The 7,500-nt window shown below is 47.8% G+C and overlaps 40 non-coding genes across 40 annotated transcripts in view; all 40 read left to right on the forward strand.

Moving 5' to 3' along the window:
- The first annotated feature begins 41 nt into the window (after positions 1-41).
- Positions 42-160, forward strand: LOC148988731 (5S ribosomal RNA). The gene has a single exon (XR_016162969.1). It is a non-coding gene; the product is annotated as a 5S ribosomal RNA (ribosomal RNA).
- A 63-nt stretch (positions 161-223) lies between these two features.
- On the forward strand, positions 224-342 carry LOC148988732 (5S ribosomal RNA). Its single transcript, XR_016155795.1, has one exon. It is a non-coding gene; the product is annotated as a 5S ribosomal RNA (ribosomal RNA).
- Positions 343-405: 63 nt separating this feature from the next.
- On the forward strand, positions 406-524 carry LOC148988733 (5S ribosomal RNA). Its single transcript, XR_016161174.1, has one exon. It is a non-coding gene; the product is annotated as a 5S ribosomal RNA (ribosomal RNA).
- Positions 525-587: 63 nt separating this feature from the next.
- LOC148988734 (5S ribosomal RNA) lies at positions 588-706 on the forward strand. The gene has a single exon (XR_016155796.1). It is a non-coding gene; the product is annotated as a 5S ribosomal RNA (ribosomal RNA).
- Positions 707-769: 63 nt separating this feature from the next.
- On the forward strand, positions 770-888 carry LOC148988735 (5S ribosomal RNA). The gene has a single exon (XR_016155797.1). It is a non-coding gene; the product is annotated as a 5S ribosomal RNA (ribosomal RNA).
- A 63-nt stretch (positions 889-951) lies between these two features.
- Positions 952-1,070, forward strand: LOC148988736 (5S ribosomal RNA). The gene has a single exon (XR_016155798.1). It is a non-coding gene; the product is annotated as a 5S ribosomal RNA (ribosomal RNA).
- Positions 1,071-1,133: 63 nt separating this feature from the next.
- LOC148988737 (5S ribosomal RNA) lies at positions 1,134-1,252 on the forward strand. The gene has a single exon (XR_016155799.1). It is a non-coding gene; the product is annotated as a 5S ribosomal RNA (ribosomal RNA).
- A 63-nt stretch (positions 1,253-1,315) lies between these two features.
- LOC148988738 (5S ribosomal RNA) lies at positions 1,316-1,434 on the forward strand. The gene has a single exon (XR_016155800.1). It is a non-coding gene; the product is annotated as a 5S ribosomal RNA (ribosomal RNA).
- Positions 1,435-1,497: 63 nt separating this feature from the next.
- LOC148988739 (5S ribosomal RNA) lies at positions 1,498-1,616 on the forward strand. Its single transcript, XR_016155801.1, has one exon. It is a non-coding gene; the product is annotated as a 5S ribosomal RNA (ribosomal RNA).
- Positions 1,617-1,679: 63 nt separating this feature from the next.
- Positions 1,680-1,798, forward strand: LOC148988740 (5S ribosomal RNA). Its single transcript, XR_016155803.1, has one exon. It is a non-coding gene; the product is annotated as a 5S ribosomal RNA (ribosomal RNA).
- Positions 1,799-1,968: 170 nt separating this feature from the next.
- LOC148988741 (5S ribosomal RNA) lies at positions 1,969-2,087 on the forward strand. The gene has a single exon (XR_016155804.1). It is a non-coding gene; the product is annotated as a 5S ribosomal RNA (ribosomal RNA).
- A 63-nt stretch (positions 2,088-2,150) lies between these two features.
- Positions 2,151-2,269, forward strand: LOC148988742 (5S ribosomal RNA). Its single transcript, XR_016155805.1, has one exon. It is a non-coding gene; the product is annotated as a 5S ribosomal RNA (ribosomal RNA).
- Positions 2,270-2,332: 63 nt separating this feature from the next.
- LOC148988743 (5S ribosomal RNA) lies at positions 2,333-2,451 on the forward strand. Its single transcript, XR_016162970.1, has one exon. It is a non-coding gene; the product is annotated as a 5S ribosomal RNA (ribosomal RNA).
- A 63-nt stretch (positions 2,452-2,514) lies between these two features.
- On the forward strand, positions 2,515-2,633 carry LOC148988744 (5S ribosomal RNA). Its single transcript, XR_016155806.1, has one exon. It is a non-coding gene; the product is annotated as a 5S ribosomal RNA (ribosomal RNA).
- Positions 2,634-2,696: 63 nt separating this feature from the next.
- On the forward strand, positions 2,697-2,815 carry LOC148988745 (5S ribosomal RNA). Its single transcript, XR_016162200.1, has one exon. It is a non-coding gene; the product is annotated as a 5S ribosomal RNA (ribosomal RNA).
- Positions 2,816-2,878: 63 nt separating this feature from the next.
- On the forward strand, positions 2,879-2,997 carry LOC148988746 (5S ribosomal RNA). Its single transcript, XR_016155807.1, has one exon. It is a non-coding gene; the product is annotated as a 5S ribosomal RNA (ribosomal RNA).
- Positions 2,998-3,060: 63 nt separating this feature from the next.
- LOC148988747 (5S ribosomal RNA) lies at positions 3,061-3,179 on the forward strand. Its single transcript, XR_016163283.1, has one exon. It is a non-coding gene; the product is annotated as a 5S ribosomal RNA (ribosomal RNA).
- A 63-nt stretch (positions 3,180-3,242) lies between these two features.
- On the forward strand, positions 3,243-3,361 carry LOC148988748 (5S ribosomal RNA). The gene has a single exon (XR_016155808.1). It is a non-coding gene; the product is annotated as a 5S ribosomal RNA (ribosomal RNA).
- Positions 3,362-3,424: 63 nt separating this feature from the next.
- On the forward strand, positions 3,425-3,543 carry LOC148988749 (5S ribosomal RNA). The gene has a single exon (XR_016155809.1). It is a non-coding gene; the product is annotated as a 5S ribosomal RNA (ribosomal RNA).
- A 63-nt stretch (positions 3,544-3,606) lies between these two features.
- LOC148988750 (5S ribosomal RNA) lies at positions 3,607-3,725 on the forward strand. Its single transcript, XR_016155810.1, has one exon. It is a non-coding gene; the product is annotated as a 5S ribosomal RNA (ribosomal RNA).
- A 63-nt stretch (positions 3,726-3,788) lies between these two features.
- LOC148988751 (5S ribosomal RNA) lies at positions 3,789-3,907 on the forward strand. Its single transcript, XR_016162971.1, has one exon. It is a non-coding gene; the product is annotated as a 5S ribosomal RNA (ribosomal RNA).
- A 170-nt stretch (positions 3,908-4,077) lies between these two features.
- LOC148988752 (5S ribosomal RNA) lies at positions 4,078-4,196 on the forward strand. The gene has a single exon (XR_016155811.1). It is a non-coding gene; the product is annotated as a 5S ribosomal RNA (ribosomal RNA).
- Positions 4,197-4,259: 63 nt separating this feature from the next.
- Positions 4,260-4,378, forward strand: LOC148988753 (5S ribosomal RNA). The gene has a single exon (XR_016155812.1). It is a non-coding gene; the product is annotated as a 5S ribosomal RNA (ribosomal RNA).
- Positions 4,379-4,441: 63 nt separating this feature from the next.
- Positions 4,442-4,560, forward strand: LOC148988754 (5S ribosomal RNA). The gene has a single exon (XR_016162972.1). It is a non-coding gene; the product is annotated as a 5S ribosomal RNA (ribosomal RNA).
- Positions 4,561-4,623: 63 nt separating this feature from the next.
- On the forward strand, positions 4,624-4,742 carry LOC148988755 (5S ribosomal RNA). The gene has a single exon (XR_016155814.1). It is a non-coding gene; the product is annotated as a 5S ribosomal RNA (ribosomal RNA).
- Positions 4,743-4,805: 63 nt separating this feature from the next.
- LOC148988756 (5S ribosomal RNA) lies at positions 4,806-4,924 on the forward strand. Its single transcript, XR_016160395.1, has one exon. It is a non-coding gene; the product is annotated as a 5S ribosomal RNA (ribosomal RNA).
- Positions 4,925-4,987: 63 nt separating this feature from the next.
- LOC148988757 (5S ribosomal RNA) lies at positions 4,988-5,106 on the forward strand. The gene has a single exon (XR_016161175.1). It is a non-coding gene; the product is annotated as a 5S ribosomal RNA (ribosomal RNA).
- Positions 5,107-5,169: 63 nt separating this feature from the next.
- On the forward strand, positions 5,170-5,288 carry LOC148988758 (5S ribosomal RNA). The gene has a single exon (XR_016161609.1). It is a non-coding gene; the product is annotated as a 5S ribosomal RNA (ribosomal RNA).
- A 63-nt stretch (positions 5,289-5,351) lies between these two features.
- LOC148988759 (5S ribosomal RNA) lies at positions 5,352-5,470 on the forward strand. Its single transcript, XR_016155815.1, has one exon. It is a non-coding gene; the product is annotated as a 5S ribosomal RNA (ribosomal RNA).
- Positions 5,471-5,533: 63 nt separating this feature from the next.
- LOC148988760 (5S ribosomal RNA) lies at positions 5,534-5,652 on the forward strand. Its single transcript, XR_016155816.1, has one exon. It is a non-coding gene; the product is annotated as a 5S ribosomal RNA (ribosomal RNA).
- Positions 5,653-5,715: 63 nt separating this feature from the next.
- LOC148988761 (5S ribosomal RNA) lies at positions 5,716-5,834 on the forward strand. Its single transcript, XR_016162973.1, has one exon. It is a non-coding gene; the product is annotated as a 5S ribosomal RNA (ribosomal RNA).
- Positions 5,835-5,897: 63 nt separating this feature from the next.
- Positions 5,898-6,016, forward strand: LOC148988762 (5S ribosomal RNA). Its single transcript, XR_016155817.1, has one exon. It is a non-coding gene; the product is annotated as a 5S ribosomal RNA (ribosomal RNA).
- A 63-nt stretch (positions 6,017-6,079) lies between these two features.
- Positions 6,080-6,198, forward strand: LOC148988763 (5S ribosomal RNA). Its single transcript, XR_016155818.1, has one exon. It is a non-coding gene; the product is annotated as a 5S ribosomal RNA (ribosomal RNA).
- Positions 6,199-6,261: 63 nt separating this feature from the next.
- On the forward strand, positions 6,262-6,380 carry LOC148988764 (5S ribosomal RNA). Its single transcript, XR_016162975.1, has one exon. It is a non-coding gene; the product is annotated as a 5S ribosomal RNA (ribosomal RNA).
- A 171-nt stretch (positions 6,381-6,551) lies between these two features.
- On the forward strand, positions 6,552-6,670 carry LOC148988765 (5S ribosomal RNA). The gene has a single exon (XR_016155819.1). It is a non-coding gene; the product is annotated as a 5S ribosomal RNA (ribosomal RNA).
- Positions 6,671-6,733: 63 nt separating this feature from the next.
- On the forward strand, positions 6,734-6,852 carry LOC148988766 (5S ribosomal RNA). The gene has a single exon (XR_016155820.1). It is a non-coding gene; the product is annotated as a 5S ribosomal RNA (ribosomal RNA).
- Positions 6,853-6,915: 63 nt separating this feature from the next.
- Positions 6,916-7,034, forward strand: LOC148988767 (5S ribosomal RNA). The gene has a single exon (XR_016162976.1). It is a non-coding gene; the product is annotated as a 5S ribosomal RNA (ribosomal RNA).
- Positions 7,035-7,097: 63 nt separating this feature from the next.
- LOC148988768 (5S ribosomal RNA) lies at positions 7,098-7,216 on the forward strand. Its single transcript, XR_016155821.1, has one exon. It is a non-coding gene; the product is annotated as a 5S ribosomal RNA (ribosomal RNA).
- Positions 7,217-7,279: 63 nt separating this feature from the next.
- On the forward strand, positions 7,280-7,398 carry LOC148988769 (5S ribosomal RNA). The gene has a single exon (XR_016160396.1). It is a non-coding gene; the product is annotated as a 5S ribosomal RNA (ribosomal RNA).
- Positions 7,399-7,461: 63 nt separating this feature from the next.
- The window catches only part of LOC148988770 (5S ribosomal RNA), a 119-nt gene continuing 80 nt past the window's right edge, over positions 7,462-7,500 (forward strand). The window contains exon 1 of the ribosomal RNA XR_016161176.1: positions 7,462-7,500. This exon is cut by the window's right edge and continues 80 nt beyond it. This is a non-coding gene — a ribosomal RNA (5S ribosomal RNA).

Below are 7,500 nucleotides of genomic sequence, written 5' to 3' on the forward strand. Positions count from 1 at the left end.
GTTCTAACCATTCAAATAGCCCAATTTTGGCAGGAGATTTCGCTTACGACCATACCACCTTGAGAACGCCCGAACTCGTCTGATCTCGGAAGCTAAGCAGGGTCGGGCCTGGTTAGTACTTGGATGGGAGACCGCCTGGGAATACCAGGTGCTGTAAGCTTTATGTAGTTTACTACCCTAATGTTCTAACCATTCAAATAGCCCAATTTTGGCAGCAGATTTCGCTTACGGCCATACCACCTTGAGAACGCCCGAACTCGTCTGATCTCGGAAGCTAAGCAGGGTCGGGCCTGGTTAGTACTTGGATGGGAGACCGCCTGGGAATACCAGGTGCTGTAAGCTTTATATAGTTTACTACCCTAATGTTCTAACCATTCAAATAGCCCAATTTTGGCAGCAGATTTCGCTTACGGCCATACCACCTTGAGAACGCCCGAACTCGTCTGGTCTCGGAAGCTAAGCAGGGTCGGGCCTGGTTAGTACTTGGATGGGAGACCGCCTGGGAATACCAGGTGCTGTAAGCTTTATATAGTTTACTACCCTAATGTTCTAACCATTCAAATAGCCCAATTTTGGCAGCAGATTTCGCTTACGGCCATACCACCTTGAGAACGCCCGAACTCGTCTGATCTCGGAAGCTAAGCAGGGTCGGGCCTGGTTAGTACTTGGATGGGAGACCGCCTGGGAATACCAGGTGCTGTAAGCTTTATATAGTTTACTACCCTAATGTTCTAACCATTCAAATAGCCCAATTTTGGCAGCAGATTTCGCTTACGGCCATACCACCTTGAGAACGCCCGAACTCGTCTGATCTCGGAAGCTAAGCAGGGTCGGGCCTGGTTAGTACTTGGATGGGAGACCGCCTGGGAATACCAGGTGCTGTAAGCTTTATATAGTTTACTACCCTAATGTTCTAACCATTCAAATAGCCCAATTTTGGCAGCAGATTTCGCTTACGGCCATACCACCTTGAGAACGCCCGAACTCGTCTGATCTCGGAAGCTAAGCAGGGTCGGGCCTGGTTAGTACTTGGATGGGAGACCGCCTGGGAATACCAGGTGCTGTAAGCTTTATATAGTTTACTACCCTAATGTTTTAACTATTCAAATAGCCCAATTTTGGCAGCAGATTTCGCTTACGGCCATACCACCTTGAGAACGCCCGAACTCGTCTGATCTCGGAAGCTAAGCAGGGTCGGGCCTGGTTAGTACTTGGATGGGAGACCGCCTGGGAATACCAGGTGCTGTAAGCTTTATATAGTTTACTACCCTAATGTTCTAACCATTCAAATAGCCCAATTTTGGCAGCAGATTTCGCTTACGGCCATACCACCTTGAGAACGCCCGAACTCGTCTGATCTCGGAAGCTAAGCAGGGTCGGGCCTGGTTAGTACTTGGATGGGAGACCGCCTGGGAATACCAGGTGCTGTAAGCTTTATATAGTTTACTACCCTAATGTTTTAACTATTCAAATAGCCCAATTTTGGCAGCAGATTTCGCTTACGGCCATACCACCTTGAGAACGCCCGAACTCGTCTGATCTCGGAAGCTAAGCAGGGTCGGGCCTGGTTAGTACTTGGATGGGAGACCGCCTGGGAATACCAGGTGCTGTAAGCTTTATGTAGTTTACTACCCTAATGTTCTAACCATTCAAATAGCCCAATTTTGGCAGCAGATTTCGCTTACGGCCATACCACCTTGAGAACGCCCGAACTCGTCTGATCTCGGAAGCTAAGCAGGGTCGGGCCTGGTTAGTACTTGGATGGGAGACCGCCTGGGAATACCAGGTGCTGTAAGCTTTATTGTTTAAAAAAAAAAAAAAAAAAAAGAGTCAATGTAATGTTTCAAAAATCCTAAATTGTCTTTTTTCCCCTCAAAATTCCTGAAATAGTCTCTCAGTTTCTTCAGAAAGCCTGAAAGAGTCTCTTTTTTTTCTTCTTCAAATAGCCCAATTTTGGCTGCAGATTTCGCTTACGGCCATACCACCTTGAGAACGCCCGAACTCGTCTGATCTCGGAAGCTAAGCAGGGTCGGGCCTGGTTAGTACTTGGATGGGAGACCGCCTGGGAATACCAGGTGCTGTAAGCTTTATGTAGTTTACTACCCTAATGTTCTAACTATTCAAATAGCCCAATTTTGGCAGCAGATTTCGCTTACGGCCATACCACCTTGAGAACGCCCGAACTCGTCTGATCTCGGAAGCTAAGCAGGGTCGGGCCTGGTTAGTACTTGGATGGGAGACCGCCTGGGAATACCAGGTGCTGTAAGCTTTATGTAGTTTACTACCCTAATGTTCTAACCATTCAAATAGCCCAATTTTGGCAGGAGATTTCGCTTACGACCATACCACCTTGAGAACGCCCGAACTCGTCTGATCTCGGAAGCTAAGCAGGGTCGGGCCTGGTTAGTACTTGGATGGGAGACCGCCTGGGAATACCAGGTGCTGTAAGCTTTATGTAGTTTACTACCCTAATGTTCTAACCATTCAAATAGCCCAATTTTGGCAGCAGATTTCGCTTACGGCCATACCACCTTGAGAACGCCCGAACTCGTCTGATCTCGGAAGCTAAGCAGGGTCGGGCCTGGTTAGTACTTGGATGGGAGACCGCCTGGGAATACCAGGTGCTGTAAGCTTTATATAGTTTACTACCCTAATGTTCTAACCATTCAAATAGCCCAATTTTGGCAGCAGATTTCGCTTACGGCCATACCACCTTGAGAACGCCCGAACTCGTCTGGTCTCGGAAGCTAAGCAGGGTCGGGCCTGGTTAGTACTTGGATGGGACACCGCCTGGGAATACCAGGTGCTGTAAGCTTTATATAGTTTACTACCCTAATGTTCTAACCATTCAAATAGCCCAATTTTGGCAGCAGATTTCGCTTACGGCCATACCACCTTGAGAACGCCCGAACTCGTCTGATCTCGGAAGCTAAGCAGGGTCGGGCCTGGTTAGTACTTGGATGGGAGACCGCCTGGGAATACCAGGTGCTGTAAGCTTTATATAGTTTACTACCCTAATGTTCTAACCATTCAAATAGCCCAATTTTGGCAGCAGATTTCGCTTACGGCCATACCACCTTGAGAACGCCCAAACTCGTCTGATCTCGGAAGCTAAGCAGGGTCGGGCCTGGTTAGTACTTGGATGGGAGACCGCCTGGGAATACCAGGTGCTGTAAGCTTTATATAGTTTACTACCCTAATGTTTTAACTATTCAAATAGCCCAATTTTGGCAGCAGATTTCGCTTACGGCCATACCACCTTGAGAACGCCCGAACTCGTCTGATCTCGGAAGCTAAGCAGGGTCGGGCCTGGTTAGTACTTGGATGGGAGACCGCCTGGGAATACCAGGTGCTGTAAGCTTTATATAGTTTACTACCCTAATGTTCTAACCATTCAAATAGCCCAATTTTGGCAGCAGATTTCGCTTACGGCCATACCACCTTGAGAACGCCCGAACTCGTCTGATCTCGGAAGCTAAGCAGGGTCGGGCCTGGTTAGTACTTGGATGGGAGACCGCCTGGGAATACCAGGTGCTGTAAGCTTTTTATAGTTTACTACCCTAATGTTTTAACTATTCAAATAGCCCAATTTTGGCAGCAGATTTCGCTTACGGCCATACCACCTTGAGAACGCCCGAACTCGTCTGATCTCGGAAGCTAAGCAGGGTCGGGCCTGGTTAGTACTTGGATGGGAGACCGCCTGGGAATACCAGGTGCTGTAAGCTTTATGTAGTTTACTACCCTAATGTTCTAACCATTCAAATAGCCCAATTTTGGCAGGAGATTTCGCTTACGACCATACCACCTTGAGAACGCCCGAACTCGTCTGATCTCGGAAGCTAAGCAGGGTCGGGCCTGGTTAGTACTTGGATGGGAGACCGCCTGGGAATACCAGGTGCTGTAAGCTTTATTGTTTAAAAAAAAAAAAAAAAAAAAGAGTCAATGAAATGTTTCAAAAATCCTAAATTGTCTTTTTTCCCCTCAAAATTCCTGAAATAGTCTCTCAGTTTCTTCAGAAAGCCTGAAAGAGTCTCTTTTTTTTCTTCTTCAAATAGCCCAATTTTGGCTGCAGATTTCGCTTACGGCCATACCACCTTGAGAACGCCCGAACTCGTCTGATCTCGGAAGCTAAGCAGGGTCGGGCCTGGTTAGTACTTGGATGGGAGACCGCCTGGGAATACCAGGTGCTGTAAGCTTTATGTAGTTTACTACCCTAATGTTCTAACCATTCAAATAGCCCAATTTTGGCAGCAGATTTCGCTTACGGCCATACCACCTTGAGAACGCCCGAACTCGTCTGATCTCGGAAGCTAAGCAGGGTCGGGCCTGGTTAGTACTTGGATGGGAGACCGCCTGGGAATACCAGGTGCTGTAAGCTTTATGTAGTTTACTACCCTAATGTTCTAACCATTCAAATAGCCCAATTTTGGCAGGAGATTTCGCTTACGACCATACCACCTTGAGAACGCCCGAACTCGTCTGATCTCGGAAGCTAAGCAGGGTCGGGCCTGGTTAGTACTTGGATGGGAGACCGCCTGGGAATACCAGGTGCTGTAAGCTTTATGTAGTTTACTACCCTAATGTTCTAACCATTCAAATAGCCCAATTTTGGCAGCAGATTTCGCTTACGGCCATACCACCTTGAGAACGCCCGAACTCGTCTGATCTCGGAAGCTAAGCAGGGTCGGGCCTGGTTAGTACTTGGATGGGAGACCGCCTGGGAATACCAGGTGCTGTAAGCTTTATATAGTTTACTACCCTAATGTTCTAACCATTCAAATAGCCCAATTTTGGCAGCAGATTTCGCTTACGGCCATACCTCCTTGAGAACGCCCGAACTCGTCTGATCTCGGAAGCTAAGCAGGGTCGGGCCTGGTTAGTACTTGGATGGGAGACCGCCTGGGAATACCAGGTGCTGTAAGCTTTATATAGTTTACTACCCTAATGTTCTAACCATTCAAATAGCCCAATTTTGGCAGCAGATTTCGCTTACGGCCATACCACCTTGAGAACGCCCGAACTCGTCTGGTCTCGGAAGCTAAGCAGGGTCGGGCCTGGTTAGTACTTGGATGGGAGACCGCCTGGGAATACCAGGTGCTGTAAGCTTTATATAGTTTACTACCCTAATGTTTTAACTATTCAAATAGCCCAATTTTGGCAGCAGATTTCGCTTACGGCCATACCACCTTGAGAACGCCTGAACTCGTCTGATCTCGGAAGCTAAGCAGGGTCGGGCCTGGTTAGTACTTGGATGGGAGACCGCCTGGGAATACCAGGTGCTGTAAGCTTTATATAGTTTACTACCCTAATGTTTTAACTATTCAAATAGCCCAATTTTGGCAGCAGATTTCGCTTACGGCCATACCACCTTGAGAACGCCCGAACTCGTCTGATCTCGGAAGCTAAGCAGGGTCGGGCCTGGTTAGTACTTGGATGGGAGACCGCCTGGGAATACCAGGTGCTGTAAGCTTTATATAGTTTACTACCCTAATGTTTTAACTATTCAAATAGCCCAATTTTGGCAGCAGATTTCGCTTACGGCCATACCACCTTGAGAACGCCCGAACTCGTCTGATCTCGGAAGCTAAGCAGGGTCGGGCCTGGTTAGTACTTGGATGGGAGACCGCCTGGGAATACCAGGTGCTGTAAGCTTTATGTAGTTTACTACCCTAATGTTCTAACCATTCAAATAGCCCAATTTTGGCAGGAGATTTCGCTTACGACCATACCACCTTGAGAACGCCCGAACTCGTCTGATCTCGGAAGCTAAGCAGGGTCGGGCCTGGTTAGTACTTGGATGGGAGACCGCCTGGGAATACCAGGTGCTGTAAGCTTTATATAGTTTACTACCCTAATGTTCTAACCATTCAAATAGCCCAATTTTGGCAGCAGATTTCGCTTACGGCCATACCACCTTGAGAACGCCCGAACTCGTCTGATCTCGGAAGCTAAGCAGGGTCGGGCCTGGTTAGTACTTGGATGGGAGACCGCCTGGGAATACCAGGTGCTGTAAGCTTTTTATAGTTTACTACCCTAATGTTTTAACTATTCAAATAGCCCAATTTTGGCAGCAGATTTCGCTTACGGCCATACCACCTTGAGAACGCCCGAACTCGTCTGATCTCGGAAGCTAAGCAGGGTCGGGCCTGGTTAGTACTTGGATGGGAGACCGCCTGGGAATACCAGGTGCTGTAAGCTTTATGTAGTTTACTACCCTAATGTTCTAACCATTCAAATAGCCCAATTTTGGCAGGAGATTTCGCTTACGACCATACCACCTTGAGAACGCCCGAACTCGTCTGATCTCGGAAGCTAAGCAGGGTCGGGCCTGGTTAGTACTTGGATGGGAGACCGCCTGGGAATACCAGGTGCTGTAAGCTTTATTGTTTAAAAAAAAAAAAAAAAAAAAAGAGTCAATGAAATGTTTCAAAAATCCTAAATTGTCTTTTTTCCCCTCAAAATTCCTGAAATAGTCTCTCAGTTTCTTCAGAAAGCCTGAAAGAGTCTCTTTTTTTTCTTCTTCAAATAGCCCAATTTTGGCTGCAGATTTCGCTTACGGCCATACCACCTTGAGAACGCCCGAACTCGTCTGATCTCGGAAGCTAAGCAGGGTCGGGCCTGGTTAGTACTTGGATGGGAGACCGCCTGGGAATACCAGGTGCTGTAAGCTTTATGTAGTTTACTACCCTAATGTTCTAACCATTCAAATAGCCCAATTTTGGCAGCAGATTTCGCTTACGGCCATACCACCTTGAGAACGCCCGAACTCGTCTGATCTCGGAAGCTAAGCAGGGTCGGGCCTGGTTAGTACTTGGATGGGAGACCGCCTGGGAATACCAGGTGCTGTAAGCTTTATGTAGTTTACTACCCTAATGTTCTAACCATTCAAATAGCCCAATTTTGGCAGGAGATTTCGCTTACGACCATACCACCTTGAGAACGCCCGAACTCGTCTGATCTCGGAAGCTAAGCAGGGTCGGGCCTGGTTAGTACTTGGATGGGAGACCGCCTGGGAATACCAGGTGCTGTAAGCTTTATGTAGTTTACTACCCTAATGTTCTAACCATTCAAATAGCCCAATTTTGGCAGCAGATTTCGCTTACGGCCATACCACCTTGAGAACGCCCGAACTCGTCTGATCTCGGAAGCTAAGCAGGGTCGGGCCTGGTTAGTACTTGGATGGGAGACCGCCTGGGAATACCAGGTGCTGTAAGCTTTATATAGTTTACTACCCTAATGTTCTAACCATTCAAATAGCCCAATTTTGGCAGCAGATTTCGCTTACGGCCATACCTCCTTGAGAACGCCCGAACTCGTCTGATCTCGGAAGCTAAGCAGGGTCGGGCCTGGTTAGTACTTGGATGGGAGACCGCCTGGGAATACCAGGTGCTGTAAGCTTTATATAGTTTACTACCCTAATGTTCTAACCATTCAAATAGCCCAATTTTGGCAGCAGATTTCGCTTACGGCCATACCACCTTGAGAACGCCCGAACTCGTC

The sequence above is a fragment of the Pimephales promelas genome, chromosome 3 (assembly GCF_988280905.1).
Source record: "Pimephales promelas chromosome 3, fPimPro1.hap1.1, whole genome shotgun sequence".
NCBI classification, from domain to species: domain Eukaryota; kingdom Metazoa; phylum Chordata; class Actinopteri; order Cypriniformes; family Leuciscidae; genus Pimephales; species Pimephales promelas.